Genomic DNA, 25,698 nt, shown 5'->3' with positions numbered 1-25,698 from the left:
GATTATCTTCTTTAGTATAATCTAAAAAGTGAACGGTTTACTAAGCTCAAAACTGAAATAAATGTATAAAATTTGGCTTGCATCATAGCAGTTGAGCAATAAAGTCTGTCCTAATTAAAGAGTACCCAAAGTTTGAAAGTACAACATAGAATAAGAATAGAGAAACGGCAAAACAATTTTGTGTCATCTTCCCCATTCACACTATTTTATGTGCCATTTTTTGCTTATTCACGTACTATTTTTATCAAAATAATATTAAGAAAGATCTGTATGTATTCAGATAGTATTATTATTGTTCATACTTACTCGTCAAAAGAGGATTGCTGAGATATTTGCGGATATACTTCTACGTTTGAAAAACGTGTCCAAAATTGTGACCAACGAATACTAGCAATGCATTGTGGTATATAACCGGAAAATATGCTGGGTTCGATATTTTCTCAACGTATGCGTTTATTAATGTTGTCGATATTATGGTTGAAATATAACATTGATAATACATCGCGGCTATGTGCCCCCTGCTATGAGCTGATGTGCAATTTTAACGCATGTAGTTAGTAAGGATCGGTCACTGTTGTATGGTATTATATATAATGACATTATGGAATAGGATGGGGACAGGCCTGGCATCACGGGGGGAGGGGGGAATGTTGCCCCTTCAGTTTTGGGCAAAAAGATTTACCTAACTTAATTTGCGCCCTAAAAAATAGTTGTACTTTGTCAATGGTCAGACAACACTAAATGACACGAACAGTCACTCAGTCTGTTTGATGGGCAGGAGGGCTATCCGTCCAGGAGCTGCACATATCAGTGTCGTTATTGAGTGTCAACATTACGATCCTGTTTGCTCAGGTGGACCGATTCCTTGCAGTAGTTTATCATTATACTTAAAATCGTTATATAACTAGGACTAGTTATAGCAGTCTGTGCTTTCTGTTGGTTTTACAACATTTTTTCTTAACAATTCAGAACGTCCATGTAGCTGCAAAAATGAACGCTTATGGTACTTTTCGCTCCAGGCAATACTCTCCAGTGAGAGTGACGAAAAATGTGAAACTGAACTTCATCGCAAATACCAGATTGCTAGTCGATATCTTCTATCATAAAGCACTAATTAATGGCATAGCTGCGAGATTTCATTTGGGTAGCTGCACCGTACAGCTCCGTTTCAACCGAAATATCACCCCTGCTCAGAATATCAGACGCCCCCCTACAGATTTTTCCCCGGGCACCGCGCACTGATGGGGGACGGGGTTTCCAGGAAATGGTATCAACTTTTCTCAAGAAAATAAAAATAGAAACTCTATAGGCACTCAAACATTTTACTGTTTTTTTTTTCAGGCAGGTGGCAAGACCCCTCCGCAAAACCCTTGTATGCCAAGCTGTGGGCATTGATTCGTCGAATATACGTATATTCACGCCGAAAATACGGCTATACGTATATATACGTCGCCTCGACGTATAATCAACGTCGAATTGCAACCGTAAAATCGACGACATTAATAAATGCATATATAACGTCGAAAACACATCTAACACTAGGAGTATACGGCACTCTGCACAGTGTACGAAGTAAATTATTTTCGCAGTAATTAATTTACATGTGTATAATAAATATAGTAAATATAATTAATTACTGCGAAAATAATTTACTTCGTACACTGTGCAGAGTGCTGTATACTCCTAGTGTTAGATGTGTTTTCGACGTTATATATGCGTTTATTAATGTTTATTTCACAGTGTCGTGCACCTTTTCATTGCTCTCGCTTTCAGAGCCTCCGCACGGCACACGACTCGACATCAGGAAGCACATTGAAGTGAAAGCAGGGAGCGCTGCGACATGCACTGTGCAGATCCCGCCACACTAAGAGGTATATAAGCGTCAAAGGCAAGTCATTCCGAGTTGGTCGTTTGTGTTTTCCGTTCAGACGCGAAATGCTGAAATGATCTCTCGGCTCCTCGGTTGTCATTTCTGCTCCGTAAAGTAATCACAGCACGAGTCGGCTTCCAGCACGGTGGGTCGGGACACAATGCCGGGGGTCGGAGAGCGATGTCTTCCTCGTTAGTACAGGACCTGTCACCTGTCCCCACCTGTCACGCGGGAGACCGGGGTACATCAGGACGCGCATTGAAGTGAAAGCAGGATGCGCTGCGACATGCACTGTGCAGATCCCGCCACACTAAGAGGTGAGTGGGTCTGTTCGATCACAGCACTAGGCGAATCCCCAATCCCCTTTTGTGCGTGGCGACAGAAGAAGTCTGGTCTGTTTCCGCCCGGTTTCGATCCGGGGATCTTTCGCGTGTGAGGCGAACGTGATAACCACTACACTACGGAAACTGTGGTCAGATGTGCCCAGCGGCCCAGCGCTGAGCTTCGCCAATGCGATTCAGCTGCTTCCAGTGCCTTTATTGGGGTGCGCTGATGGACCGTGCTGTCTCTCCAGAGACCAGCACGCCTGTCATGGACGGAGCAGGAAAGACGGCGCCACATTCTACAGCCCTCTCCACGCAATCGACGAAATCGGGCTACTGAAGTGGAGAAAATCGCCTCTCCAGAAAGTGCAAATATCATCTTGGAGAGTATAAATCCTATTGCCGAAGGTCAGCCCTGTCTACCAGAGTGACCCTCCCACCTCCTGCAGCGATGGTCAGCTCGTCTCACACGAGAGAAGTTTCGGCTGGAAACAAGCGCCCCCTCTTCTCGCACGTTTTGCACGTTGAGTAGTTTTAATGCGGCTCCTTCGTACACAGTGCTGATCTTTTGGAAAGCAGGAGGCAAAATGTACACGTTCCCATACCGGGAGTCGAACCCAGGCCGCCTGGGTGAAAACCAGGAATCCTAACCGCTAGACCATATGGGAGTGCACAACCCTTCTGTTCCGGGCATCATGCAAGCAAACTACAGAAATATGAGAAAACACGCAAGAGAGTTGTCACTCAGAGTGTCGAAGGGTCGATGTATACTGGGGCTCAGTTGAAATGCAACGTCAGGACTTTCCCGAATTATGTCACACGAAGAGAGCACAGCCTTTTCCGCCCTGCCACGTGTGTATCGGTAACTCGCCGTGATCGTATAGTGGTCAGTACTTTGTGTTGTGGCCGCAACAACCCCGGTTCGAATCCGGGTCAAGGCAGAATAGGGGTGTCTGCTTTTACTACTTGCACGAATGAAGGCAAAAAAAAGCCAATTGATGTGAACGAACGGCGCTTTACAGAGGAGTACTGCCTGACTGGATCGTTGATGAACGACAGAGACCACTCCGACCTCTTCTCGGGTTTCTTCAATGACTTACTAAGGATCTTCTTCACATTCGCCCATGCAGGGGAAGCCAGTTACACCAAAGCAAACGCAGGAAAGTGCAATTCAAGCAGAGACCAGGAGGGACTTGTTTACACCGAGAGTGGTCGGAGAATGGAACAATGCGCCCAGCCCTGTTGCTGGAGCCGATTCTTGATGAGATCTTGGGCTCACTAAGAAGCCCCCGCTGGATGCTAATCTTTCTGTTGTTGTTGCAGGTCCTGCGCTGCTTTTGAGCCGACAGAGCTCGTCCTGATCTGTCGGCACAGCCCAATTGCAAATGATCGGCTCCGCATACAGAAGGAACGTGCGTTTGGTACAAGAGTGCATGAAGGCACCGGAAATACATTGGGAACAAATGACCGGTCGCTCAATACCTCTGTGAAGTACAGGAGCGTGCAAAACGAGGCTGTTTCCGCCCGGTCTCGAACCGGGGACCTTTCGCGTGTTAGGCGAACGTGATAGCCGCTACACCACGGAAACCTGCAGGGACTGCTGCTGGTGTCTCGCTTGCGTTTCGGGCTGAGAAAGGGACGCGTCACTTTAGGCAGGGGGCGCTGGAGAGAGGAACAAAGGGCGCGATGAAACAAAACACCGAAACCCGGGATCTTTAGATCTTCAGTCTAACGCTCTCCCAGCTGAGCTATTTCGGCGGTGCACAGAGCCCACAGCCACCTGCTCCAGCCTTCCTGTGTTGCGGCATGAGCGCACCAAGAGTAGCGGGAGAGTGTTGCAGGAACGTCACTCAGAAGGAAAGCCACCCAGGTGCGCCCTCTGAGCTCTGTCCAGCGCTTCTTCCTCGCATGGACTCCTGCCTGCGACGGGCAGGAAACAATTAGCAAGAACAGAACAACACCCCATGGGTGTCTCATGACCACACCTTAGGTTGTGACACGTGCAGGTGTGAGGGGTTGCCGGGCTACTTTGGAGCAGAGCTTGGGTGGAGGGAGGGCGGGAAAGCAGACAAAGAGGTGACACCTCAAGGTCTGCACGATCACAGCTCTCCGCCGCCCCAGGCTTCCGCTTGATAAGCTGCTGGACACACCCGCCCCTCCTCACACAGACCGTGGAAAAGCCCCCGAGTCGGAGGGCTCTCTCTTCCTCCCAGGAGCTCTTGGACACGACGCACAGACAGGGTGCGGGGAGCCGCCGCCTGCAAACACGGCTCCAGGCAGGACTCCACTCCGTAGGAGCCGCAGAGCAGAGGAGATGGGGGCAGCTTAGCTCCTGTGCAGAGACCTGAGCTGCTGTTGCTGCAGACGCTGTCTTTTCTGCACTCGGGGTAGGAGTGAATGTTGAGTTGCCCTTAGAAATGAAGCAGAGTACTTCAACGGCACGGGTGTGTGTGTGTGCGTGCGCCCTGGTGATTCTGGGAGACAGATCGAACCTGGGCTAAGAGAGAGGAGGCTTAGCCCTCTTCCATTTGCTACTTCAAAGTTGTACAACCCATTTGTATCTGCTAGGCGGCGCAGTTGTCGTGCACAAAGAACGCTTTGAAAAGCGTCCAAAGCAAGTCATTCCGAGTTGGTCGTTTGTGTTTTCCGTTCAGACGCGAAATGCTGAAATGATCTCTCGGCTCCTCGGTTGTCATTTCTGCTCCGTAAAGGAATCACAGCACGCGTCGCCTTCCAGCACGCTGGGTCGGGACACGATGCCGGGGGTCGGAGCGTGTGATGTCTTCCTCGTTAGTATAGTGGCAAGTATCCCCGCCTGTCACGCGGGAGACCGGGGTTCGATTCCCCGACGGGGAGTAGCTTTTCTTTTACCTCCTTAGAGAAAGGACTGCCTTTCACTTCTCTGTTTTCTAACACAGCGTCGTGCGCCTTTTCATTGCTCTCGCTTTCAGAGCCTCCGCACGGCACACGACTCGACATCAGGAAGCATATTGAAGTGAAAGCAGGGAGCGCTGCGACATGCACTGTGCAGATCCCGCCACACTAAGAGGTGAGTGGGTCTGTTCGATGCACAAAGAACGCTTTGATAAGCGTCAAAGGCAAATCATTCCGAGTTGGTCGTTTGTGTTTTCCGTTCAGACGCGAAATGCTGAAATGATCTCTCGGCTCCTCGGTTGTCATTTCTGCCCCGTAAAGGAATCACAGCACGAGTCGGCTTCCAGCACGTTGGGTCGGGACACGATGCCGGGGGTCGGAGAGAGAGATGTCTTCCTCGTTAGTATAGGACCTGTCACGTGGACCTGTCACCTGTCCCCACCTGTCACGCGGGAGACCGGGGTACATCAGGACGCGCATTGAAGTGAAAGCAGGATGCGCTGCGACATGCACTGTGCAGATCCCGCCACACTAAGAGGTGAGTGGGTCTGTTTGATCACAGCGCTAGGCGAATCCCAAATCCCCTTTTGTGCGTGGCGACAGAAGAAGTCTGGTCTGTTTCCGCCCGGTTTCGATCCGGGGACCTTTCGCGTGTGAGGCGAACGTGATAACCACTACACTACGGAAACTGTGGTCAGATGTGCCCAGCGGCCCAGCGCTGAGCTTCGCCAATGCGATTCAGCTGCTTCCAGTGCCTTTATTGGGGAGCGCTGATGGACCGTGCTCTCTCTCCATTGACCAGCACGCCTTATGTTTAGATCCATATTACATAAGAAAGTGGAACCAGTCTTTACAAAACACATTTCTCTTCGGTCTCACCTGTTACCTTCTTCTTTTTCTTTTTCTTCTTACCAATTTCCTGCCAGCCATCCTCTGAATGAGCCTTCATCAGGGTGGCAGCAGTAAAAGCATTCACGGAGTCCATTTCAAGGAAGGGGGTTGTCGTGGAAATTTAACTATCAAGGAAGCCACAAGAGAGAGTTCTCACCTGAGTAAGGTCTTTATTTCAATATTGCAATATTGGGAGCCCTGCTGCCACTTCGCAAAGTGCATCAGAGACTCAATTAGTTACAAGCAGTACAGGGCTTTTATAAGACGTTGCGCTGTAAAAAAAGTTCAGCACTTGGTCCCTTCTAAAACTTCCCCTTTCTCTAAAAGAAAACAAATTACCTCATAGAGCGAGAGAAAAACACTAGATTTGTTATTGAAAGTTTATCAGTTACTTTCAGCTAATTCTAATGACCCAGACAGCATATATTGTTTTGGTACATTGTCTTCTAAACTAACCTAAACAGTGTACTTTGTTGACGAACTGTTTTCTAAAATTCTGCACGTACTGTAGCATAGCAGTTATATCCTTGAAATATTATCTAAAAGCACCAATATATTTTTTTGCAAAGCTCTCTACATTTTTAAGAATCAATTAACTCATTAGATTTCCACTACAATTCCCTCCTTTTTATTCTTGAAAATGATTAAAAGTTAGATTCTTCATATGGACTCCCAGGAGGCTCCCATACTTCAGATTCTTCCGTTTTTATCAGAACATACTGATGCGCAAACATATTCATTATCATATTGCGAAGCATTGGAATAATACAAGTCGAACAGCAACACAAAAACAGGAAGACAAGTATCACAGCTACTATAATTGGTGTTAGTAACTTGAAAAAACACATTCCCCCCGGCCCAAACAGTGATTCTAACCAAGAGAGAAAAGCAGGTGTATCTTTAATGCCTCTTTCTTTGTCCACCTTGTCTCTCAGTTCTTTCAAATGTTGAATAGCAAGCGTAAGATTTCCGTAATCATTTTCATTTGCTGGAATAAATGTGCAACAGGAGTCTCCTATTAAAGCACAGACTCCTCCAGATGCTGCATTTTGTAGATCCAGCACGAACCTGTTCTGAAGTGCCATTAATCTAACTCCCCTTAATTCTTGTTTGATAGCGTCTAAGCCTTCTAACGTGATGTTAATAAACGAGTACATTTCATAGCGAGTAATTTGTAACCAGCGGGCATTAGCTACTGCCTGAATACTCAGTCCTGAGGAAAAAATCATTTCAGCTGCAGTAAATAGTCTATGGTCTTCTGGTACTTTAGAAATATCTGGACCATATCTGTCAGCCCAACTGAGAGCGCGTTTAACCCTTGACTCCCTCTGAAGGGGCTTCATTGAATTTAACAAGTAAGAGTTTACTGGGACAATGAGAATGGAGTGGTGTAGCGTGACTAGAGCACACACTCCTCTCCACTGGGGAGGAAGGCTATCATAAACTTTTGTAGCACATTGCCAATACCAATCCATCAAAACCATAGTTCCATTAGATAAAGTATGGTTAGTAACCGTGGCGCTACAGCCTCCTGTTCTTCCTACTGAGGGGCCACGACCTTTATTCTCATAGCAATAAGAGTGATTAACCTTAGAAGGCAGGTAAACTGCTATTTTAACAGGAGAATCAGTCCAGGTAATGTGATTCTTTAGGTAATCCCACAAAGGAGGACATTCTGCTTTTTTACTGGTAACATTGAAGTGAATAGCAAAATGCACTGCTGGATCACTGGGAGAAACAAAGCCTAATGCTACTGTAGTAGACTTATTTATCTTCAGGCCGGCTGCATATGGATGCCCCTTTGAGTAGGTCAAATACGTTATGGTGAAGGTGGGAAAAGATCTTGGATCTGGCTTTGGAAATCCTGCCACTAGACTTATGCATTCAGAAATGTGACTATCAACTGGTCGGGGGAAAAGTTGCATGGGTGAGGCTGTAGAATGAGGCATTAAAGCACATACATAACAAGATGCATTAAATTTCTTTAACTTTACAGTATAATTTATAAATTTGTACCACAAATTACTCATATCCCCCTCATTATCAGTTTCATTCAGCCAGTTTGTATACAAAGAGGCTTCACGTTTAGATTCTTCCTCTTTCTGGGTGGTGACAGGCTTCCACATAAAAAGGAAAAAGGCTGTGCACATCAGTCCCAAGCAGGTGATCCCCATCTATCCCTGTGGAGACATCACTCCTGCTCTTTGCTCAGTTCGTTTGTGACCTTTTTACAGTGGGAAGCATGAATTCAGGGCACCTGGCACGGCCCCCTCCACCTGAGTGAACACCATTTCTTTTTCCTGTCTTTCACCAGAATCCAGTCTCCTTATTCACGCATTAGTTCTTACAGCACAGGTAAATCCCTGTGGGCTGGAGCCCAGCATTTTTCTTAGGGTTTTTTTTACAAGATTGGTCAACAGCTGGGTAATAACTCTTAGAAAAATCTACACATTGTTCCACTGCCTCAGCTGTGCCGTTTTGCAGAACAATTCTAGCTGAAGTTGTAAAATTTCTCTTTGGTCAGTTCCTGCAAAACATCTTATTAAGAACAAACAAACCATAATAATAATGTGCATCTAGGGGAATCACTCCCAAGGGTAACCCCCCTTAAAACTATATTGTTCTACCCATCAGGTTCTGCCACTAGATAAGAGAACCTTTCCCATGAAATCATTTTTTGACCTTCATGATCCCTTCAGGGCGTACAATTAGCACAGAAGCAGCAGCTTTAGTCCACATGTTTTTCAAGCAGGTTATTAACAGTATGATCATAACGAATAATACCAGACACACAAATATGTATTGAACCAGAGACCCTCTCCAGGTTCCTAGCACAGACTGTAGCCATGCACCAATGCCCCAATTATCTGGATTATAATTATGATATATATTTTTCTTCATCATAGATGTGCTTTGCTAAGTCATTCATTTGCTAATAATTGTCTAGAATACAAGTACTGTTTAGTCTTTGCTCACCTAAACAGCTGTCTATCACCCTAATAGAGAATGGCCTAAAACTGTGATTATAGCGAGGAGCATACAGTTATTTCCATTTTAATATATCTGAGTTACACTCAGACTAAAAGAAGGGCTATTTACCCATGCCAATAAACCTAAATAATCACCTCTATCAAAGGGGATTACTCCCATGAGCATCTTCTATAGCAATACAATCCCAACATGAGCTCTGATTATTATTTGTGGCTGACTGATAAAGTATTGATTCCATATCCCCATTTTATCAAAGTAAAACTCATTACACTTAACAGGTACACTGTCGCCCCCCCTCAGGAAGCTCAACAAACACAGAAACAGTTACAATATAATAATTAATGTTCACTCAGTCTCTGGTGCAGTGGTTCGGTGTCGGCGCAATGCGTAGATCCAGCGATCTCGTCCTGTCACTCAGATGGCAGAGTCGGTAGTCAGTTGCACTTGATATGGTCCTTCCCAGCAGGGTTGCAACATCTGGCAGGGTATATCTTCCTCACCATACCCACTCGCCAGGTATCAGGTCGTGTCTTCCCTCTACTGGAGGTCTCCAAGTGTCCAGCACCTGTTCACCAGCCCCATGCACCACTTCAATTAACAACCTACAATATTACAATAGAGAATTAGCAAATTTAACAATCCATTAGCCAAATTCATCCCTCCAGGAAGTTTTGTTGATTGGCTTGTGATGATATCAAACAGGCTCTATTACACAGTTCTGTTTGATCCAGCCCGCATTCCATGGCGTTCCTTCATTCTGATGTCTAGTCGATCTTTTAGAGTTCTGTTCCTTCATTCCACTGTTCCAGCAGACTGAGGGTGATCTCAGTCCATCTCACCCCGAATAATCCAGCCACAGCCTGTCCCTTGATCATAATACAAGCGGTAGGTCAGTGCCCACTGAGGGCTTATCTCCATCATCAAGTGTTTGGTAGACACAGAGGCAGTGACAGCAACCCACTGGGAAAACAGATGATAAGAGCCAAGGTTTCCCTTTACAATTGTAAATTGTAAACATTTGCTACTGCGTGAAAGGTTTCTCAGGAGCAGGCCTTTTGAGCTGTAGCACCTGCACCTGAACTGTAGTTGAGTTCCTTTGATAAGCATCACATTGAGATACCACATAAGTGGGTACTGCTTCAAACACGGTCCCCACCCAGGTGTCCGACAGAGTGCATTTGTCGAGCTATAAAGGGCATTAGGCTGTGAGGGCATGCAGAGCGTCCAGTGTGCTGGCAGCACCACACTCTTTTCTAACCATGTCCTTTTCTCTGCTTTAGAGGCCTCAGCCTGAATATCCTGTAGCTGTCCCCTTTTCACCAACAGAGGTCTCACAGGGGTCTCAGACTCCTGTTCTACGAGTACTGCTCACCTGACAGCTACATCTGCAAAGTTGTTCCCTCGAGTTACTGGAAACATTTCTTTATTATGTGATTTACACTTTACCACAGCTACTTCAGTCAGCAGCTGCAAAGCTTCTAACAGTTCAGAGACAAACCCAGCATTCTTAACTGGAGTCCCTGCCATGTTGGGGAAATCCCTATTCCTTCACTGCCATCCAAACTTGTGGCATACACCAAATGTATATATACAGTCTATATAAATTGCTACAATTTTCCATTTAGCATATTTACAAGTTTCAATTAAATCTTTTCATTCGGTCTGCTAGTTCTACACCAGATTATTCACAGTTTATACAGCCAGGCAGGTAGCCTGCACAACACATAAACACGGCCCCTTGGCCACCGGGCCACCCACCAGACGATGCCTATCTCCATGCTCCTGCACCAGCACAACAGCTCACGACCCATTTCTTTCACTTACATACAGATTACATACAGATGATCCGTCTGAGGGAATCCAGTCCAGAGCCAGTGCCTGCAAGAAAGCTTGTTTCAAAACATCAAAAACGGTTTCTGCTGCAGGGGTCAAGGCAATTTTGTCTTTAGACTGCACTACCCCCCTTAAACCAGTACGTCACTAGACAAGCTCGTTCTGAGAAGGCATTCACCCTGGCTTTATCATGTAGTTGGTTTTATACTCCTTTTTTTCCTCTCAAGATCCAATACTTGGAGTAGTCCGGCCTTATGGATTCCCTCATTAGGTAAAACAATCACAATATCACATAACTCTATTGAGTTAGTTTACATAAATGCTATTTCATGCAGTTATTCCTTATAAAATGCTGCAGTCTGGGCCTAAAATAGGTCTGGGGTGTCCCCCACCCACATCAGTAGTTGAAACTGTACATCTTTACCCAAGCAGACTGTGACAGCTTATATTTGCTTTAAACACAACCCTTACACTCCTTCTCCTGTAGCCTCCTGTTATCCGTTAGAAAACGTTATATCACATCTTTATGCTGTTTTAGTCTAAAAACAGGACAGCTGTGCTCCTGTGCCCCACAGTTACTGCACACTGTAAGATTATTTCACTTTTATTTAAATCCTGAGATAAATTTAGGAAGGCTACAGAGGGGCTTACTAGATTAAAACTGTTAGTTCACACACGGCTCTCGTTTCAGCTTCTGACAAGTTCTTTAATTGTGAAATCAAGCCTCTTTCTTACAATTTCTCCAAAAAACACATTTTTTTTTTTAGTAACTGCACACCAGCTTATTAGTAGTTCTGTCTTTGAGGTTTTATATCTCGGTATAACATTAAAGTCGCACAATAATTTCGACAAACTGGCGGCTCCCTTTTCTCCTCCTTGGGAGTCTTTTTACCACCCATTTGCAGCGCTCGCAGTTCTGCATGCATGCTTCGCGAGTTATTAAATCACATCTGTCTCTGTTCGTAATATCAGGAAAGCATAGTTGCACATTCTTGGCAACATCAGGTTTTAACCAACTCAAGTAAATTTGTTTTATTACTGTGGAAGTATCTTCATTCACTTCCTTTTCATCGGCTAACCCCGAGTATACTATCCATAAAGCTATAAACCTTTCTGTAAAATCTGAAAACATCCTCACTTCCTTCTGCTGACATGCTGTTAATTTTCTCTAATCAGTTTTCGGTGGGTAATGCTCTTTCAAAAATCTCCACACTAATTCCCACCCTTCTCCCAGATTCTCTCTTAAGGCGTTCTATTTCTTCTTTTGCTTTCTCTTTTTCTACATATACAACTTCGTTTCGTTCAGCCATTGCTTTTAGCTTTTCCATCAGGGATTTTTGCGTCTCATCTATGATATTCTGTTGAATTCTCAAATATTCCTCTAAATATTTTTATCCAAAGGTTCATACACTTTTCTACATTCCTGTTCAGCCTAAATTCCGTCTGACAGTCAATATTTCTTTTAAGTTTCACTTTGGATTAATCAAACTTTTTTTTCCTTCACACCAAACCATTTTCACGTCTCCCACGCGCCCCGCGGAATCCCCCAGTCGAGACAAACTGACGAACTATCACAATTCGGGAACACGGACCAGGTTCCAAATCCTGGCTTTAAACACACAGTTGAATCGAGTTACCATTTTCGGCTCTTCCTCGAGTACAGTTCTAGTTGCTACCTTCAGCCGTACTGCAGTCGTGTACCAGGATGCAACACCTGGATTTTTTCGCACGGGCAGGGCGAGATGCTATTCCTTCAGCAATCCCTCCTTTTCTACCCCACCTTCACAAAACAGGCATCTAAAACACATACACCATTAACTCATTTTTCTGTTGTACTCGCTTCAGCTTCAGGAAAACCCTGAACCCACCACAGCAACATGGAGAGGACAAGGGACTTTTTAGAAAAGAGGAGTCCTTACCTCTTTTTAGAAGCGGCCGCCTAACTTTTCCTCCCCATGTCCGTGTGGTTTAATTTAGATGGATACTTCTTCATCATTTGGGTCACGTATCCGCCAATCTGCCTCCTCCTTTTTAGAGGATGTTGAAAACCTTTAGGAACAATATGATCTAGCAACAAGGTTATGTCACTGTAATTAGGCTTAAGACAATCAAGAACAAGGCGCTTGCCTTTCTTCTAAATTCTTTACGATCATCAGGCAATTAAGGAAAAGACTTAACTAATGCAAATAATTCACTAGGAGACCAATGTCAATGTACTGTACATATGGTGGAGTTCTTTCTGGACCTGAAAAAGTGCACATTGGTATTTCACAAACAAGTGGCTCCGGACCGCTTTCTAATTTCGGTGGAGACTTTTTCTTTTTAGTACGCATGGCCATGACTTTAGCTGCAGTTTGCTGTTCTTTAGTTTCAAGACTAGTCTTTTTTTAAGCTTCCCATTATTTCTGTGATTCCTCTTTCCATTAAATAAGTTTTCCAATTCATTTTCTTTCATTTCTTCTCCTTCTCTTCTAAGTTTCCCCTTCTTCAGGAAACTTCTTTTTCCTAATTCAACTTTCCTCTGTCCATTCTGATTCACTTACAAAGATCCTTCATAGTTATGGGCCCCTAATTATCATATATAAATTATGTGCAAGTTCCCTTACACCTATTACCCTAGCTTTACAGTTCATGAACATAATTTTTTTCCCTAACCCAGGCTATAATTGTTTCTCCGAATTTGTCGTACATGTACTTTTGCTGGACTGCTCGGTCCCATTTTCGTCTCTGAATTTTAATTTCCCATTTTTACCGATCGGTGCCTTACTTAGAACCTTATCACATTAACTACTCCGCAGAGCAAAAACCACACGTCTGTGTTAAGATAAGTTCTTTATATGAGTCCCAGACTCATCAAACCCGCGTGAGAACACCCCTGTGGCTCGCTTCTCAAACTATTAATTTTTAAGGATCACTTACTGACGTCAGACAGCTGCCAATTCTCCAGACGCGTCTCTGGAAGGATAAACAGTTTATCCTCCGAGGTTCGTCCAATTTGCTAAAATTGTCCGGGTCCGGATGGAGTTTCAGCAGCCGTTCGCGTTCAGGTTTGTGATCCCAGACGAGCCCCCAAATTGTCATGGAAATTTAACTATCAAGGAAGCCACAAGAGAGAGTTCTCACCTGAGTAAGGTCTTTATTTCAATATTGCAATATTGGGAGCCCTGCTGCCACTTCGCAAAGTGCATCAGAGACTCAATTTGTTACAAGCAGTACAGGGTTTTTATAAGACGTTGCGCTGTAAAAAAGTTCAGCACTTGGTCCCTTCTAAAACTTCCCCTTTCTCTAAGAGAAAACAGATTACATCATAGAGCGAGAGAAGAAAACTAGATTTGTTATTCAAAGCTTATCAGTTACTTTCAGCTAATTCTAATGACCCAGACAGCATATATTATTTTGGTACATTGTCTTCTAAACTAACCTAAACAGTGTACTTTGTTGACGAACTGTTTTCTAAAATTCTGCACGTACTGTAGCATAGCAGTTATATCCTTGAAATATTATCTAAAAGCACCAATATATTTTTTTTAAAGCTCTCTACATTTTTAAGAATCAATTAACTCATTAGATTTCCACTACACTCACATATCCTCATGCTCAACTTTGGCTCAACCACACAAACTATGAAGATAATCATCTGCTTTTGCTCCAAGATTTATGTTACTAGGCTCTCTCCTGGGGATCCTCGTGTTCAAACATTGCCCTTATTGTGGATGATCCATGACAGAATTCAGGGAATTCAGAATTCTGATACCTCAGCTCAGATTCTGACTGGGCAGACTGTCATTGCCTGGTGTGAATGTGTGCATATCTGTTTTTGTGCATGTTCTGTGGCCTGTTGTACAGTACATCACAAATGAAAGGGAAATAGAAAACTAAAATAAGACTCAAGTGTTTTATCTTTCAACAGTGTTTCATTAGTATCTGTGCTAGATCCTGTCATCCACTGCTTACCACAACAGGCTCTAGCACGGGATAGCAGCTAATACATTTAACAATCTCACTGCACAATGTTGTATATTCAAGGGCTGATCTTCTGTACTTTTTCTTTCACTTTTCATTTCCTAGAAACTCAGTCCTGCCAGGAATAATCTGAGAACAAAATCAATCTGAGTGAAAATCGAAGCAGAGGAAGATTGTTTTACAGAGTCAACAAGGTCTAATTCAAGGTCATCAGCACTAACAACATTCTCTCTGGAGACAGGCGATAAGAAAATTGAAAGTGTGTATTGTTACACAACAGCAGAGACTATGAGTTATGCTATCATGAGAGTGGTGATGGATTTTTTTCATTGCTTAGTTTTGCAGGTTCTGTACATTTGAACATTCAAATTGACTAAAGTAAAGGAGTTTTCCCTTTTTACCACATAATTCCCAAAGATCAACACTAATAGAAAGCCTAATTCCAGCCAAGATTCAATTACTGTCTCTCAGGCATCCCAGCAGTGGATTTCATGACTTCAGACAGCCATCTTTATCAGTGGAGAACTCAATGCTCTGAGGTTTACTGGCAGAGTCTCACACTGGGTAATATGTTGGTAAATAATGTCCTATGGAATTCTACTATTGATAAATTCTACTATGGAACTGCGATGTGTCCTGAAAAAATCTTCTATGATAGTGGTACAGTCCATCACACCCCACCTACAGCCTTTAAAAGAGAAAAAAAAAATTCTGATATTATGGTGGAAAAAGAGGGGATTCAGTGGCTGACGAGATTGCTAAACAATATTGCAAAGGAAGAGAGAATTCCAGAAGAATGGACAAAAAGCAGTATGGTTACCATCTACAAGGAGAAAGGAGACCCAATGGAGTGTAAAAACTATAGAGGAATAAAACTTCTGGAACATGGATTGAAAATCCTGGAAAAAATTCTGGACAAGAGACTCAGGAAGATAATCAGGATCCACAACTCACAATTTGGATTCTCAGTGGGGAAAAGCACAACAGATGCCATTTTTGTGATGAGACAGTTACAGGAGAAGACACTAGAGAAAGGGAAAAAGCTGTATGTGGCCTTTCTGGACTTGGAGAAGGCATATGACCGTGTGCCCAGAGAGGTGGTTTATTGGTGCTTGAGGAAGAAAGGAGTACCAGAAAGCATGGTGAAGTTAGTTCAAGCAACCTATAGAGATGCAACTACGAAGATGATAACACAACAGGGAGAGACAAAAGAGTTTGAAATCACAGTTGGAGTACACCAAGGATCAGCACTAAGTCCTTTCCTTTTCATAAACATTATTGACACACTGACAGAGGAGGTAAGAACAGAAGTGCCTTGGGAACTCATCTTTGCTGATGATGTGGCACTGATGGCAGACTCAGAAGTAGAACTACAGGAGAAAGTGTTCAAATGGCAGAGGAGTCTGGAAAAAGGTGGACTGAAAATGAATGCAGAAAAATCTGAAATAATGGTAATGGAGAGAAGAGGAGATACTATGACCAATAATGAGGAGACAAATGGAGGAAAACTGAAACAAGTTGATGACTTTAAATACCTTGGATCAAAACTGGTAAAGGGAGGAGAAACACTGGAGGCAGTAAAACAAAGAGTGAAAGCTGGATGGAACAAGTGGAGAGAGATAACTGGAATAATCTGTGACAGGAAAATTCCCAGAAAGTTAAAGTGCAAAATGTACAAGACTGTGATTAGACCTGTACTACTATATGGAGCTGAATGCTTGGCAGTTGGAAAGAGGGAAGAGAACTTGATGAGAAGAACTGAAATGAGGATGTTGAGATGGATTCTGCAGATTTCAATGAAGGATAAGATCAGAAATGAAGAAATCCGTAGACGATGTAGGGTGGTGAATGTGGTTGAGAAGATGCGAGAGGCGAGGTTACGGTGGTATGGACATATCATGAGGAGGGACGTTGAGGAAGTAACAAAGAGGGTAATGGAATTTGAGGTGGAAGGTAACAGAGGAAGAGGCAGGCCTAGAAAGAGATGGATAGATTGTGTGAGAAAAGATATGGAGGTATGTGAAGTGAGTAAAGAAGATGTGCTCGACAGAGACAAATGGAGAAGAGCAACCAAAGCAGCTGACCCCAGGACAGTCTGGGACTAAGGCTGTGAAAAAGAAGAAGAAGAAGAAGAAAAAGATGGTGGAAAAAGAGCCCTGGAATCTTTGTAGAAGGACAGAAGACGGAAAGAACGGGCAGTGTAACCATGGCGAAGAGAAGGGAAATATTGGAGAGAGCTTTTTTCATACACTTTTTATGACTGTTTTTGTGGCTGTTTTTCCAGCCCAAAAATGATCAACAAATATGGGCAGGCGTCCTGTGCCAAATCCAATCTACCTTTCTTCCAAGCATACAGGAATGTCAGTGAATTAAATATTGACATTTGAAAATACCCAAAAATATGCAATCACACATATGCAGTTTGAGCAAACATAAGACAATACCCAAGTACCACAAACTACCAGGCATCATTAGCAGTTCAGGTGGGGAGCTGTGTCAGCATGCGTAGGCTGCAAAGGAACAAGTAATAGGTCTATTCCATGCTTAAAAGAGAAGAAAGAAAACACAACATTTCAGCTGTGGAGCCCTCACACCTGAAGAAGGCTCCACGGCCGAAACGTTGTGTTTTCTTTCTTCTCTTTTCATCTAGTGTCATTAGCCAGTTCCTGTCAAAATAAAATAGAAATGGATAACATTCTAGAGAGAGTTTGAAATACCAAGGTACAATTTAAACCATATTTCTTCCACTACAACCACAATATTTTGGAGAGATTGCTGAGCCTAACTGTTCTGGCATGCCCGTTAGCCTCCGTCCTGCTTCAGCAATGAATGCAACGGGGCACATTCTGAGGGAGATGCGGTCAATCAGGTTGCAGGAAAACCACGCTATGCTTTTTTTTGAGATCCTGAAAAGGACAGAGGGGCCATGTATATGTGTGCAGCTGGATATGTAATTGCAGGTAGCGTAGCAAATTCTGCTGAAGCCCCACTGCCTGGTGTGGACGGTAGCTGTGCATGTTGCAGCAGAATTGTGCATGTGAGATCAAGGGGGCATGTCATGTGTTTGAGCACTTCACTCCCTTCCGGAAGCACGTGATTCCCTGAGTCCCAAAAATTTGTAAGTTCTTTGGATGACCTGTGGACCGATCTTTCACGATGAAGAATTCCTTAAGAAGAATAGATCTCGGCCCACCATCCCAATGCCTCCATCTCAAAACAGCAACCTCCCACTGCCCTTAGTCTGCAAGGCAGTCCTTTCAAGTGCGATGATGACGCCGGGACCTTCGTTGCCTATTGTACGAGGTGAACTTTTGTGCTCATCAATTCAACGCTCTTTCCATCAACTCATCTTGTCTTTTGACGCTTCGTGTTTTGTGCTCCTTTGACTATCGGCATATCGGGTGACTGCAAACACTGAAGTTCTTGCTTACGGAGTGTGGAACAGTGTTTTCAAGTGATCGCTGTTCTGTCATGTTGACGCCGAGTGAATCTTTCTTTGGCAACATGGGCAGGCTGACAGAAGCGCGAGCTAAAGTAATGGCAAATTTCTTGACTTATTTCTGAATGTGAATGTTCTTTAGAAAAGGGATGCGGCATTGCTTCTCCCCCGTGTAAAGGTCACGCATTCCAGACGTGGTTATGAGCGAACAGTTGCCGCAAGTGTTTGAAAAGAACAAGAGAGGAAGCAGCCCTGCCCCGTGTGAGAATCAAACTCAGGACCTTCAGACGATGAGACTGACGCGCTACCAACTACGCCTACGAGGCCAGCTGCAGTACACAGCCGGAAAGTTTGCCTCATATGGATTTCAGTCGCCCGTTCCCTAATCTTTAGACGCCCTCTGCTGGATGTTGCATTTGCCTTTTGATCTCACCGATACTTTTTTGGTCTGTTTCTGTTGCGAGTCCGTTTTTCAGATCTCACCTAGCACAAGTCTCTCTGGCTGAAGTGGCCTCTCTGCTTCAGCATCGTGCCCTCACTCAGCCATTAAAAACGTCACTCGGACTTCTGACATGCTGACATGAAATGTCAAGAGAGAGTGGCGGAGACGCTTAAGGCAGAGAGAAGATGAAGAGGGGGCGTGGCTGCGAAATGATTGACAGCTGCATGACGCTTTCCATACAAGGCGTGACCACAGGCTAAAGGACACCTTTCGGCACATCAAGCTCTAAGCACACACCTGGAGGACGTGGGAAATGATCCCGCTACCTCTCGCGTGCAAAGCAAGCGCTGTACCATGCAAGCTAACCCCCCTTGCTGGGGTTATGCCTCGGTGTCGCCTAGTGCCGCTTGTTCCCCTCTTACCAGTTGCAGTTCACTGCCCTTCGTCTGCAAGGCAGTCGTGTAATTGCAGCTTTCTTGACTTATTGATGAAGGTCTGACTGGACGAGCGAATGATGCCTCTCCCCCGTCCTCAAGCTCGTTGACAGAATAAAATGGCAAGTGCCGCCGTGGCTCATTGGTTTAGGGATATGATTCTCGCTTAGGGTGTGGGAGGTCCTGGGTTCAACTCGCGGATGAGCCCTTGTGTGCTCTTTTTGTCCTCGTCCACAAGACTGGGAATTGATATCCACATCACCTTGCAGCATCTGCTTATGGCAAACGATGGAATGTGACTAATGACTGAACGAGCCTGGTGAATACTCATCACGTGGCACAATGAGAGCGTGCAGTCAGCTGTCCAAGGCAGCAACCTCATTGCTCGTTCAAAAGAACACGTAGTGAAAACTCATCACCACTATGTCGTAAATGAGCACCGCGATCGCTTGTTGTCATGCGTCCTTACTTGGGAAATGCAGAAGCAAAAACTGCCCTCTCTCAGCCACCGAAACGTGTGCGGCTCGCCTTGCACTCTCTGCGCCTCGCATATTTATGGAGCTGTCTGCTCTTCTTTCTGTTGAAGTACGCAAGTTACGGGGCGTACTGCACACTATGATGTGCTCAATGACAGCTTTCAAGATTTGAAAACTATGAGCTTGATGGCTCAAGTCGAACGAATGTGGTTGTTACGCAATTGATGATGAAACGCACGTATTCTAACGATTCGTGAGAGTATGTTCTAAAGGTCCCTGGCTCGATCCCGGGTTTCGGTTTTTTGTTTCATCGCGCCCTTTGTTCCTCTCTCCAGCGCCCCCTGCCTAAAGTGACGCTTCCCTTTTTCAGCCCGAAACGCAAGCGATACACCAGCAACAAACCCTACAGGTTTCCGTAGTGTAGTGGTTATCACGTTTGCCTAACATGCGAAAGGTCCCAGGTTCGAGACCGGGTGAAAACAGCCTCTTCTTGCACGCTCCTGCACTTCACAGAGGTCTTGAACCACCAGTCATTTGATCCCAATGTATTTCCGGTGCCTTCATGCACTCTTGTACCAAACGCACATTCCTTCTGTACCTGGAGCCAAACATTTGCAATTGGGCTATCCCGACAGACCAAGACGAGCTCTGTCGGCTCAAAAGCAGCGCAACACCTGCGAGAACAACAGAAAGATTAGTATCCAGCGGGGGCCTCTTAGTAAGCCCAAGATCTAATCAAGAATCGACTCCAGCAACAGGGCTGGGTGCATTGTTCCATATTCCGACCACTCTTGGTGTAAACAGGTCCCTCCTGGTCTCTGCTTGAAATGCACTTTCCTGCGTTTGCTTTGGTGTAACTGGCTTCCCCTGCATGGGCGAATGTGAAGAAGATCCTTAGTAAGTCATTGAAGAAACCCGAGAAGAGGTCGGAGTGGCCTCTGTCGTTCATCAACGATCCAGTCAGGCAGTACTCCTCTGTAAAGCGCCGTTCGTTCACATCAATTGGCTTTTTTTTGCCTTCATTCGTGCAAGTAGTAAAAGCAGACGCCCCTATTCTGCCGTGACCCGGATTCGAACCGGGGTTGTTGCGGCCACAACACAAAGTACTGACCACTATACGATCACGGCGAGTTACCGATACACACGTGGCAGGGCGGAAAAGGCTGTGCTCTCTTCGTGTGACATAATTCGGAAAAGTCCTGACGTTGCATTTCAACTGAGTCCCAGTATACATCGACCCTTCGACACTCTGAGTGACAACTCTCTTGCGTGTTTTCTCATATTTATGTAGTTTGCTTGCATGATGCCCGGAACAGAAGGGTTGTGCACTCCCATATGGTCTAGCGGCTAGGATTCCTGGTTTTCACCCAGGCGGCCCGGGTTCGACTCCCGGTATGGGAACGTGTCAATTTTGCCTCCTGCTTTCCAAAAGATCAGCACTGTGTACGAAGGAGCCGCATTAAAACTACTCAACGTGCAAAACGTGCGAGAAGAGGGGGCGCTTGTTTCCAGCCGAAACTTCTCGCGTGTGAGACGAGCTGACCATCGCTGCAGGAGGTGGGAGGGTTACTCTGGTAGACAGGGCTGACCTTCGGCAATAGGATTTATACTCTCCAAGATGATATTTGCACTTTCTGGAGAGGCGATTTTCTCCACTTCAGTAGCCCGATTTCGTCGATTGAGTGGAGAGGGCTGTAGAATGTGGCGCCGTCTTTCCTGCTCCGTCCATGACAGGCGTGCTGGTCTCTGGAGAGAGAGCATGGTCCATCAGCGCACCCCAATAAAGGCACTGGAAGCAGCTGAGTCGCATTGGCGAAGCTCAGCACTGGGCCGCTGGGCACATCTTACCACCGTTTCCGTAGTGTAGTGGTTATCATGTTTGCCTCACACGCGAAAGGTCCCCGGTTCGAAACCAGGCGGAAACAGACCAGACTTCTTCTGTCGCCACGCACAAGAGGGGATTGGGGATTCGCCTAGCGCTGTGATCGAACAGACCCACTCACCTCTTAGTGTGGCGGGATCTGCACAGTGCATGTCGCAGCGCATCCTGCTTTAACTTCACTGCGCGTCCTGATGTACCCCGGTCTCCCGCGTGACAGGTCCACGTGACAGGTCCTATACTAACGAGGAAGACATCACTCTCTCCGACCCCCGGCATCGTGTCCCGACCCACCGTGCTGGAAGCCGACTCGTGCTGTGATTCCTTTACGGAGCAGAAATGACAACCGAGGAGCCGAGAGATCATTTCAGCATTTCGCGTCTGAACGGAAAACACAAACGACCAACTCGGAATGATTTGCCTTTGACGCTTATCAAAGCGTTCTTTGTGCATCGAACAGACCCACTCACCTCTTAGTGTGGCGGGATCTGCACAGTGCATGTCGCAGCGCTCCCTGCTTTCACTTCAATGTGCTTCCTGATGTCGAGTCGTGTGCCGTGCGGAGGCTCTGAAAGCGAGAGCAATGAAAAGGCGCACGACGCTGTGTTAGAAAACAGAGAAGTGAAAGGCAGTCCTTTCTCTAAGGAGGTAAAAGAAAAGCTACTCCCCGTCGGGGAATCGAACCCCGGTCTCCCGCGTGACAGGCGGGGATACTTGCCACTATACTAACGAGGAAGACATCACACTCTCCGACCCCCGGCATCGTGTCCCGACCCACCGTGCTGGAAGCCGACGCGTGCTGTGATTCCTTTACGGAGCAGAAATGACAACCGAGGAGCCGAGAGATCATTTCAGCATTTCGCGTCTGAACGGAAAACACAAACGACCAACTCGGAATGACTTGCCTTTGATGCTTTTCAAAGCGTTCTTTGTGCACGATGACTGCGCCGCCTAGCAGATACAAATGGGTTGTACAACTTTGAACTAACAAATGGAAGAGGGCTAAGCCCCCTCTCTTTTAGCCCAGGTTCGATCTGTCTCCCAGACTCACCAGGCGCACGCACACACACACACCCGTGCCGTTGAAGTGCTCTGCTTCATTTCTAAGGGCAACTCAACATTCACTCCTACCCCGAGTGCAGAAAAGACAGCGTCTGCAGCAACAGCAGCTCAGGTCTCTGCCCATCTCCTCTTTTCTGCGGCTCCTGCGGAGTGGAGTCCTGCCTGGAGCTGTGTTTGCAGGCGGCAGCTCCCCGCGCCCTGTCTGTGCGTCGTGAAATTAATTAATAACGTTAATAAATTTATAAAGTAAATTTATAAAGTTATAAATTAGAAATTAATAACGATATAATTATATTCATGTACCGCAACACAAGAATAGTACACACTGTACATTGTCTGTCGATAATGTTTCTGTAGTGCTTTTTCAGCACTCAGCACGTGACTGTGCTGTTGGCGCTGTGGGTTAGGTTCCTGACTTCCATATCGCACGGTCTCTGATTGAATCCCATAGAACTATGACTTCATTTTTTAACAAACATTTCTTTGAAAAAATGAAACGTTTCCCTTGGTCAGAGATTAAATAAAACCTCACTTTTTTTGAGGTTTTACTGTGCAGAGTGAGGTTTTAGCTCACTTTTTTTGAGCAGAAGGTTTACTGTGACTTGAGAAGGGCCGGCATCCAATCACGGTGGTACACACACACGCTCTCACTCATATGAGCTACACGGCTACCAAGATGATCTCGGGTGCGCCGAGCTGGTACGGAACATATTGAACTGATCGACGGCGAATTGTCTCTTAGACAGGCTTTTCACCTCTAAGCTCCCTGACTGACAGTGATCAGCTAGGTAGTGAAACAGTCAGCTGCTTCTAAGCCATAAACAGCTGCATCTCGGCGCTTCCACGGAGAGATGATTTGAAAGCCGAACATCGCCCATTGGGAATACCTTACTATCACTAGTTTAAGAGACTCTTAAGATCTTGCAGAGGTGCCTGTCTAATAGCATGCGCTTTGCAAGCTATAGGTGTTTAGGCTGAGGCAGAATGCCTGTTAACAAAATGTTTTTCTAAAGGTGTGTCTAAGTGGCTGCAAAAGGACAACACTCCTGGGGCGCCGTGGCTCAGCTCCTGCACTTGATTATAATGCCGTTACGTGTCGAAGCAGTAATTTACGTCATCCTACCACTGCAACACAGGGAATAGAGAGAAATGAGCACACGCTACGAATCGTCTCAATCACTCCCTACAGTCGTAAGGCGCATTGAAGGGTGCACCCCCATCATTAATCGTTGCGCCTCTGTGAAAGGAAGGCTCTTGGGCAGTCTTTGAAACAGCTCGGATGAAACACTTGATTGCTTCCATGTGCATCTGGAGCCCACTTCTTATTTTCACTTCACGCCGCCCAAAGCATTTCTAAAACAGGAGATTCGCGTTTGGGAATGCGCCCTGCCCTACAAATAAAACAGGTCTACGGGTCTGAAACGTGCTCCACAGAAAACAGCTCTGTTGCGCTTTTGATCAAAGGGAGATTCACTGTTCATACTTTTTGATGACATAACACCCAAAGGGGCTTCTTTGGAGCTGGATTCCAACCAGCATCCTTAAGTTTCTTGGCGGTATCCTTTACAGTCCTCTGTTCGGTCGACAAGGGACAGAAGGGGGCAGCTTTCCTCACACATACAGTGCAATGTACTGTACTGTTCCCGTTCATTGAATTCGCAGTTCTGCATCAGACCTCTAACTCGTTACATTAGCTTGGATTTAAGCCACGAAGCAGGCTTCTACTGTATAAACTTCTAGAGGAATCACAAACTATTTGAGAGGCCACCATCCCAGGGGGACCTGACAAAGTCTATCCCTAAACACCTAGCGCAGTCTCTCGAGAGACTGTCAAAAATCGCTTTCTCCGTTTGCGTTGCAAGTAAGTGAAAATGCGGTCTCAACCCAGAGCCACTTGGCAGCAGCGGCATGTAAATACTGTTACTGTCACTGCTCGATACCGACGTTAGCCTACTATACCATGTTCAGCCACCGCTAGAAAATGTACGGCTCTAGTACCGGAGCAAAGAACGGGAGGGCCAACACTGAACGGGCACACGTGTCAGACATGGAGAGCAACAAGGATGGGATTTGACCCCATGTGTGCAGAGCACAATGGATTAACAGTCCATCGCCTTAACCACTCGGCCACCTCATCAACAAAACTGGGCTGTCCTGACATGGGTTGGCGCACTCCAGTTGATCTTTTTCTTTTTTTTTCCCTCATACTCGAGGGTCATTTTCCTGTTCCACATGCGATTTCAACATTTTCCTTGGGAGATGTCAAGCCAGCAAGCCACTGCTGTGGTTCAGTGGCCAGTGTGGAGTTCAGTGGCCCTGTTGTACACAGAAAGCACTTTGAGCTCCTTGGACATGAAAAGTTCCAGATAAAAGCCATTTGTCATCCTTTCTCTTGGTGTCGATGTTGCTAATTCAGTGTACGGGCTTTCTCGTGCAGTTTCATGGTTCTTGTAACCCAAATCCTACACTAGCGTGAAGTGACCCCCCATTTCACAGCATTTTTCAGCTGATTTAAATTGTACCTAAAGGAGAAGCATTATTGAAGACCATCAATTACCAAGAGCTTTTGTCAAAAGTTTTGGTGGTAATTTTTAATGACCACAGAGCGCTGTGACCTCGGTTTTACATCTCACCAAAGAGACAGCGCCCTTTTACAACACAGCGTCTCCGTCACTATGCTGGGGCATTGGGACGCGCACAGACCTCAGGGTGAGCGCCCCCCCACCGGCACCATTAACACCGCTTCCAGCTGGAAACTTTGTCTTTCCCTGTAGCTCACCCTCATCCGGGTACTGACCTGGCTAACACCTGCTTTGCTTCAGTGGGTTTTCAGTTGCGAGTTGCAAGGGGATGCAAGTGATGGAGCCGCTCGCTGCAAAAGCTACTGCATTGGCCGGGAATCGAACCCAAGCCTCCCACGTGGCAGGTGAGAATTCTACCACTAAATCACCAATGCTCAGTGCCTGGACCTTCAAAAAAGACGCTTTTTTGGTGCTCTGTGCAAAACGCGTCGACATCTGCTTCCAGCTGCAAAATGCCATTTGCAGACGCTGAAGAATTTATTTCCAAGGCAGCGGGTACAAGCGATTTGGCGTTTTAAAACAACCAGGAACAGCAAAGAGGTGCGCTTCTTTGCTTGCGCCAGAATACAACGACAGGAGGTGCGAGTTGCAAGGGGATGCAAGTGATGGAGCCGCTCGCTGCAAAAGCCACTGCTTTGG

The 25,698-nt window shown here is 45.7% G+C and overlaps 8 non-coding genes across 8 annotated transcripts; 2 read left to right on the top strand and 6 right to left on the bottom strand.

Moving 5' to 3' along the window:
* Window positions 1-2,265: 2,265 nt before the first annotated feature.
* On the bottom strand, window positions 2,266-2,338 carry trnav-cac (transfer RNA valine (anticodon CAC)). The gene has a single exon. It is a non-coding gene; the product is annotated as a tRNA-Val (tRNA).
* A 451-nt stretch (window positions 2,339-2,789) lies between these two features.
* Window positions 2,790-2,861, bottom strand: trnae-uuc (transfer RNA glutamic acid (anticodon UUC)). The gene has a single exon. It is a non-coding gene; the product is annotated as a tRNA-Glu (tRNA).
* Window positions 2,862-3,708: 847 nt separating this feature from the next.
* On the bottom strand, window positions 3,709-3,781 carry trnav-aac (transfer RNA valine (anticodon AAC)). The gene has a single exon. It is a non-coding gene; the product is annotated as a tRNA-Val (tRNA).
* A 1,196-nt stretch (window positions 3,782-4,977) lies between these two features.
* Window positions 4,978-5,049, top strand: trnad-guc (transfer RNA aspartic acid (anticodon GUC)). The gene has a single exon. It is a non-coding gene; the product is annotated as a tRNA-Asp (tRNA).
* A 634-nt stretch (window positions 5,050-5,683) lies between these two features.
* Window positions 5,684-5,756, bottom strand: trnav-cac (transfer RNA valine (anticodon CAC)). Its single transcript has one exon. It is a non-coding gene; the product is annotated as a tRNA-Val (tRNA).
* Window positions 5,757-20,592: 14,836 nt separating this feature from the next.
* trnah-gug (transfer RNA histidin (anticodon GUG)) lies at window positions 20,593-20,664 on the bottom strand. Its single transcript has one exon. It is a non-coding gene; the product is annotated as a tRNA-His (tRNA).
* Window positions 20,665-20,865: 201 nt separating this feature from the next.
* trnae-uuc (transfer RNA glutamic acid (anticodon UUC)) lies at window positions 20,866-20,937 on the top strand. The gene has a single exon. It is a non-coding gene; the product is annotated as a tRNA-Glu (tRNA).
* A 1,141-nt stretch (window positions 20,938-22,078) lies between these two features.
* trnad-guc (transfer RNA aspartic acid (anticodon GUC)) lies at window positions 22,079-22,150 on the bottom strand. Its single transcript has one exon. It is a non-coding gene; the product is annotated as a tRNA-Asp (tRNA).
* Between the last annotated feature and the right edge of the window lie 3,548 nt (window positions 22,151-25,698).

This window comes from Lepisosteus oculatus, unplaced genomic scaffold, assembly GCF_040954835.1.
Source record: "Lepisosteus oculatus isolate fLepOcu1 unplaced genomic scaffold, fLepOcu1.hap2 HAP2_SCAFFOLD_67, whole genome shotgun sequence".
In the NCBI taxonomy this organism is placed as follows: domain Eukaryota; kingdom Metazoa; phylum Chordata; class Actinopteri; order Semionotiformes; family Lepisosteidae; genus Lepisosteus; species Lepisosteus oculatus.
The sequence above is the reverse complement of the archived record's forward strand: the minus strand, read 5'-3'. Positions and strand labels throughout refer to the sequence as shown.